Raw genomic sequence first — 7444 nt, 5'->3', positions numbered from 1 at the left:
CACACGAGACTGCCACAGAGTGAGCCCTGTTCTGCCTCAAGCCACCTGCAAATGTTATTTTCTAATATTGGCTTCTCAGCATTGCTTGTAAAATACTTATTTTTCTCACATTAAAAGGTAGGGCTTCCCTGGTGACGCAGTGGTTGAGAGTCCGCCTGCCAATGCAGGGGACGCGGGTTCGTGCCCCGGTCCAGGAGGATCCCACATGCCGCGGAGCAGCTGGGCCCGTGAGCCATGGCCGCTGAGCCTACGGGTCCGCAGCCTGTGCTCCGCAACGGGAGAGGCCACAGCAGTGAGAGGCCCGCGTACCGCAAAAAAAAAAAAAAAAAAAAAAAAAAAAAAAAAAAAAGTATAAATTCATAACCAAGTCTAACCGTGTGGTAAGGAATTAAAATGTAAATAGTTGAATATTTATATACCAACAACAAGGGCCTGCAAGAAGAAGCAGAGCTGAAACTAGAATCCCTCATGGTAGCCGGTAGTTCCACAAGAGGAAAGGTGGGCAAAGGAGGATGAGTAGAAGGGTGAAGAGGGGCTTCCCTCCCTTCTTTCCCCAGGATCATCCGTCCCTGGGAACCGGAAAACATACCATCCTCAAGGGGCATAGATCATTAAATCAAATAATTTATTCTGGTGCTCTCTCTCCTGGTTCATCAAGTACCAGTTATTTACAACCTGCTCGACCTCCTGCCCATAGAGGATCATCTACTTCTGGCCCCTCTCGTACGGTCATTGGGGCTGCGAGAATATTTGGATCACTGGGCCTCCCTCCACTGTGGAGCCAAGGCCTGACTTTTCTCCCAAGTTCTCAAACTCATGTACAAATGTGTACCCTGTCTTGGTAGGGGGTTGTCCACCATTTCAAGCTGGTGGCAAATTCCCCTTGGGTTGTTTTTTTTCTTTAAAAAAAAATCCCAACCCTTGGATAACTTGCAGGGAGGTGCCAGAAAGACAGGGTAAAGAAGAATGTGTGAGAGCAGCCATTGCCCAAGATGGCCCTCCTCAGGCCCTGGCCTCTCCTGACCCCACTGCGGGTCAGCTGTGTGCTGCTCGGCTCCCTCCAGCTCAGCCCGGCACCAAACCTAGCCACCTCCTATCTCACCCAGCACAGGCCCAGGGCTGCATGATTCCAATTGATTATATAATAACAGTGCCACCTGCGGAAGGTGCAAAGGCTCTTCCACTCCTGCAAAGAAAGTCATTCATCACATTTATTAAGTCAGTGAGAGTTAAATACATGAATGAGTAAAAGAAATTCTGGATGAACAAGATTTGATAATCTACCAGAATGACCACAGATAGTGCTGGTGGTTTAGTGATATGAGGTGAAGAACGGTGCAAGCCATGGGGTGAGAGCACATGGTCCCCCAGAGGATCAGTGGGCCTGGGAGATAGCCCAGCAGGTTCTGCCGGTTGGCTGGAGTTCCAAGCAAAGTGAACTGTCGGTCAACTCTTCTGATTTATGTTTGCTGATGCTGCATGAGAGACATCTGTTGTCTCAGTGCCTGCCCAAGTCACCTCCCAAAGTTTCTTACTGAGAATGAAAAACAAGTGTTTTTCTCTGGGCGGTGACTTCAGTGAGCCAACAAGTATTTACTATGTTTAAGGCGCATGACTAGTACTACTAACAATAGGAAGCAGCAGCAGCTAACATTTACCACTTGCTTGCTTGGTGCCAAGCCCTGGGTTAGGCATCTTATGGTCTTATTTAGCCCAGCAGTCTGTGGAAGCATATCTTGTTATCCTCGTTTGACAGATAGGAAACAGGGTTTAAAGAATGTAGGTAACCTGCTCAAGGGCCCAAGGCCCCACGTCCAAAAGTGTGACTTAAGGTTGGAGCCCAGAACTGTTAGACTCCAACAGGGATGCAGAGAAGTATAAGCTGTATTTGCCACCACAGAGTTGATAACAATGATAATAATGAGGAGAAGGAGGCAGCTGCTGTTTATTGAGCACCTGCTATGGACCAGGTACAGTACAAGGCACTTTGGTGACACTATTAGGTCACAAGCGCGGAAGGACCCCATGCCCGCTCAGACTCTGTAATGAGTGGGGCTCTGATTTCAATAGGAGAGGTGGTCACAAAGACAGGGAACTGATGAGAAACCAGGGGTAGAAATCCTTGTACTGCTGGGCTTCCCAAAGTGTGGACCAGGATTCCAGGTAGCTCCAGGTTCCTATTTTGGGATATTTCCAATATTTCAAAGTTGGTACATAAATGAGGCTTAGATAATATTTTTTGTATCATACTACCTCAGATTTGTACAAGTTTTTATTAGTCTCAAATGCTACCCTAGCATATTTCTAAATTAAAATTCCCAAGAGTAAGATTCTGCTTTGCCCAGCTTGACCTGGATTGGGCAGTGTTTTTGCCAGAGCCAGAGACTTCACCTGGCCAGCCTGTGAGTGAGCTGTCTCTCCTTGGATCAGGGACTCATTCCTGGCTGTGACCCAGAAGCAGGAGGGGTGCCCAGGGTCAGATGGTACAAAACATGGCCGCCTGGGGCTGCCTCTGTCACCATCTTATGATGGACAAACTAGCTCAGAGCCCAACTCCTTACTGAGACCTGAGAGATAGAAGGGGAGAGGGAGATACAAGGCCAACAGCTACTAAATAACGAAAATTCTGATTCTGATGAAATCTGTCAGAGAAATGAGCCACTTTTTAAAAGATAATGAAATGAGACAATATATGATAAGGGCAAAAATGATACAGAGAAGAAAATTATAGGATTCAGAGGAGGGAAGGTTAGGAAACTAGGGAGGGTCCATGAAAGGTAGAACTTGATCTGGGCCTGGATTATATGCCAGACACTGTGCCTGGTGCTGGGGAAAGAGTTGGTTAGGACAAAGTCCCTGCTCTTGCGGGGCCCTAAGACTGAGAGGAGGCACAGACACCTGAAGACATATTATACATAGAAGACAGTGTGTTGACATGACAATGGCAGTGTACCAAGAAGTGGTTCAGCTCTTGGTTGGCTGGAAAGGAGTAAATGTGAGGGATGGCTTAGAGGAGGGGAAGAAGAAGAAAGCCAAACAGAAGTTTCCTTGGAGGATGAGATGAAGGAAAGGCATTCTAGACGGAGGACAGTACAGAGGCAAGAGGCATGAAACCTTGGGTGGGCTTGAAGCGTGTGCAGTCTGGTGTTCCCAAGCATGAAGCACAAGGAGAAAAGGGCAGTAGGTGAGGCTGTGCGAGCGAGCAGGGAACCAATCCCAAAGGGCCTGGTCAAGGCACATGGCCTTGACCATACAGAGCACAAACTACAATGTTTTAAACAGAGACATGACCAAGCCTGAGGTTTTTTGTTTGTTTGTTTTGCGGTACGCGGGCCTCTCACTGTTGTGGCCTCTCCCGTCGCGGAGCACAGGCTCCGGACACGCAGGCTCAGCAGCCATGGCTCACGGGCCCAGCCGCTCCGTGCCATGTGGGATCTTCCCGGACTGGGACACGAACCCGTGTCCCCTGCATCGGCAGGCGGACTCTCAACCACTGCGCCACCAGGGAAGCCCAAAGCTTGAGTTTTATAAAGAGTACTTTGATGGTGGCCTAAAAGTAGAGAGGCTGAGAGGTCAACTTTGGTGTTTAGACCAAGTAGGACCTGGGAGAAAATGGGGCACCAGACCAGAGGTTTTGATGAAACTGAAGAGCATGTACGGTGGATACATATGAGTGAGAACTGAAAGGACAAGAGCTTATGTTCAGAGAATGAAAGATTGTACTTTTAAGATTTTTTATGACAAATTCCAGATGATGATAAAGTCCAAATGTAACCTGGGAATGGAGATCAGTGAGGTGTTGAGAATCCAGAAGGTGATGAGAAATAATTCGGATAGTCCTGGACACTCATTCCTTTCCCCTTTCAGTAGCTCAGCAAAAAGCTAGCTCAGCAGGTACCAGCGAGCTCAATGGAAAAAATAGGTTCCCCCTCCTACTGCGACCATTTCTGTCACCAAGCAGTTGCCACTGTTAGTAGTATAGACGTTCCCTGCCTCACCATCCCTGTAACTGTGACGCACTCCAGGCTGGCTCCTTCTCTACGGGAACTCTGGTCATGGGACACACAATCCAGCTAAGTCTGGTCTAATCCCCTTCTCTGAAAGCTTGGGGGATTGAGTGCACTCTGTTCTGCTTATAAGTTCCCTCCCGAACAATAAAACCCTCCTGTATATTTGCACAGTAGGGGGTTGAGGAATTTCATGCCCAGGAAAATCTGTGGGTTGTTGGCATGGCAAGTATTGTGATAGAGGAAAAGACCTGGAGCCCAGGACCCAAGTCCCCAACGGTTACGAGGGCATCATTCATTAATATGCCAGTTCAATATATTGAGGGTCTCAAGTCTGTCTGGTTCAAGCCCTGAATCAGTGTATTGATTATCTGGTGGTATGTAACAGATCATACCAAAATAGTGGCTCAAAACAACAATACACATTTATTCCTCACAATTTCTGTCAAGCCTTTAGGAATATCTTGGGCAGTTGTGTCTCTGGGTCTCTCATGAGGTCCTCAAGATATCGGCCAGGGCTGCAGTCATCTGACGGCTGGACTGGGGCTGCGGGGTCCACTTCCAAGATGGTTCACTCCCTTCCCTGGCTGCCAGGGTGGTGCTGGTTGTTAGGGGGAGGCCTCATTTCCTCCCTGCATGGGCCTGTCTGTCCACCCGCTACTTGATTGAATGTCCTCACCACATGATGGCTGGCTTCCTCCAGGGGGAGCTGTCCAGGAGAGAGACAGAGGTCATTCCTCTTACGGCCTGGCCTCAGAAGGCACATAGCACCACTTCGGCCACGTAAGCATGGTTAGAGGTCAGTCACTCGTTCCAGCTCACATTCAGGAGGAGGGGATTGAGACTCCACCTTTTGAGGAAAGAAGAGTCAAAGAATTTGCAGACATATTTTTAAACTACCATAGACAAGAAAATAGAAAGCACTCTAGATAGTTCAAGCAAAAAAAAAAAAAAAAAAAGCCAGAAAGAAAGAAAGATTATATCCAAATAGTTGGTGCTTATCATTGAGGGGGCTAATGGCGGTGAAAGCTGGGGATGGGGGCATCGTAGCACCAGCCTTCAGGTTACTCCACCACCACTGCTTCCCATAGACTCAAAGCTGCTGCTGCCACTCAGAAGTCAGGAAACTTTGGGAAACCACGGATGAGGTCATTGCAGCCCCAAAGCCCCAAGGGTGGTGACTAGATGGGGAATGTGGAGTCTGCTGCAGAGGAGGAAAGGAGGATTTCCATCTGCTTTCCACCTTCCAGATTTCACACAAGTACATTTTATTGGCAGAACCCTGCTGTCGAGGGGATCTGTGAAATATGGTTCCCAGGCTTCTAGCACCTGCAGAGAAGGGGATAGAAATGGGTGACACTCCTTTTTTTTTTAAATAGGCTTAGGGGTGTCCAAGGCTTTGTAAAAGGGGGGTGGTGTCTACATAGAATAACATGGTGGAGAGCTAGCTGAGTCACAGTTATGGAAGGCGTCACTGTAGTTGGGCAGCAGGTGAGGTACTGGTTGCTGGTGACATGCAGTCAGCCCCAGAGGTGACTGGAGAAACACCTGGAGTTGATCTTTAGTTGGTCTCTGGAATGTTCTCATTGGAATGAAAGCTGGGTAGACTGCAGGCAGTGCAGCCTTGGAGAGAACATAGCTGCCATTCAAAAGGGCTGCCAGAGGAAAGGTGTCCATAGGGAAATATCATTTCTCAAAATATGGTCTGTGGACCTCGACACTCAAACATCTCTGGGATGCTTCTTTAAAAGGCTGATCTTGGGACTTCCCTGATGGTCCAGTGGTAAAGAATCTGCCTTCCAGACTTCCCTGGTGGCGCAGTAGTTAACAATCCGCCTGCCAATGCAGGGGACATGGGTTTGAGCCCTGGTCCGGGAAGATGCTACCTGCCACGGAGCAACTGAGCCTGTGTGCCACAACTACTGAGCCTGTGCTCTAGAACCCGCGAGCCACAATTACTGAGCCCACGTGCCGCAACTACTGAAGCCTGCTTGCCTAGAGCCCGTGCTCCGCAACAAGAGAAGCCACCGCAATGAGAAGCCCGTGCACCGCAACAAAGAGTAGCTCCCGCTCACTGCAACTAGAGAAAGCCCGCACGCAGCAAAGAAGACCCAGCGCAGCCAAAAATAAATTTTAAAAGAATAATAATAAAAATATAAATAAAGAAAGAATCTGCCTTCCAATGCAGGGGATGTGGGTTCAATCCCTGGTCGGGGAACTAGGATCCCACATGCCACAGGGCAACTAAGCCCACGTGTCACAACTACTGAGTTCACACGCCTCAACGAGAGAGCCTGCGCGTCACAAACCACAGAGCCCATGCGTTCTGGAACCTGTGCCACAACTAGAGAGAGAGAACCCGCTTGCCACAACTAGAGAGAAGCCCGAGCCCCACAACGAAGATCCTGCACGCTGCAACAAAACGATCCCACATGCTGCAACTAAGACCTGATGCAGCCAAAAAATAAATAATAAATAAAAATTTAAAAATAAAAGACTGATCCTAAATAAGTAAATAAAAATAACAGTCTAGTCCTGGACACACACACGCCCCCCCCCATTATCAGAAATAAACAAAGCCACATGCTACTTAAAGTGGTAAAATCAGAGTTCAATCAATAATGTACAATTGCAGTGGTAGAGGGAAAGAGACCATCACGAACTGAACTCAACTGCGACTGGTACAGGGGTTTTAAAGGGAGGATGAGGGGATGAGGAGGGGGGAGGGTCTTTCTAGTCAGAGAAGTGAGAAGGGGAAGGGGGGGTGGTCACGTGAAACCCATCTGTGCTGGCTCACTGACGCTTCTCAAAGTTAGGCTCCTACCCTGTCCCAGGAGCTGGGAGACAAGGGCCCTATCTTTAGGTGTTGGCTAGAACAAACAGCAAATCCTTTAGGCAGCCTTGAGCTTTTTTCAGGCAGCCACTTTCAGGAGGGCTAGGGTCATCCTAGAGATGTGGTCTGAGCTGTTAGAAACTATGTTAGTGTTTGTTGAAGTCTTTATAGGCCAAGGTTGGATCTAGAGGAAGGCTCAGAGGAGCCCGGCTAGAGTTTGGTCCAGGAGAGAGCCTGTCACCCTCCAAACCCACGTGCCCACCCGTCCTGAGTCAACCTCAGAAGCAGAGGGACCCATTTTAACAAGCCTTGTTACGCTCACTGAACTGCTGAGGTGTGGAAGGAAAGGGGGCAGGGAAGTAGGGGCTGCCGAGGTTCTCTGGCTTCTTCGGGGTTGGAGGTGAGCCTGGATTTGAGGGTGGGAGAGGCCAGGTGCGAGGATGACTGGGAGGCAGACTGGACTCTTATCTTGGACACTGGACGGCTCCCCCCACCCCCCATGGAGGTCAGGGCCTCTCACTCCTGGGGAGCACCAGGCCTCGGCCAGTTCTGGCCCCTGAGGTCCTGGTGAGAGTGAGATACTGTTGACACCTGGAGGATGGCA

Source organism: Mesoplodon densirostris, chromosome 18, assembly GCF_025265405.1.
Source record: "Mesoplodon densirostris isolate mMesDen1 chromosome 18, mMesDen1 primary haplotype, whole genome shotgun sequence".
Taxonomy (NCBI): domain Eukaryota; kingdom Metazoa; phylum Chordata; class Mammalia; order Artiodactyla; family Ziphiidae; genus Mesoplodon; species Mesoplodon densirostris.
The sequence above is the reverse complement of the archived record's forward strand: the minus strand, read 5'-3'. Positions refer to the sequence as shown.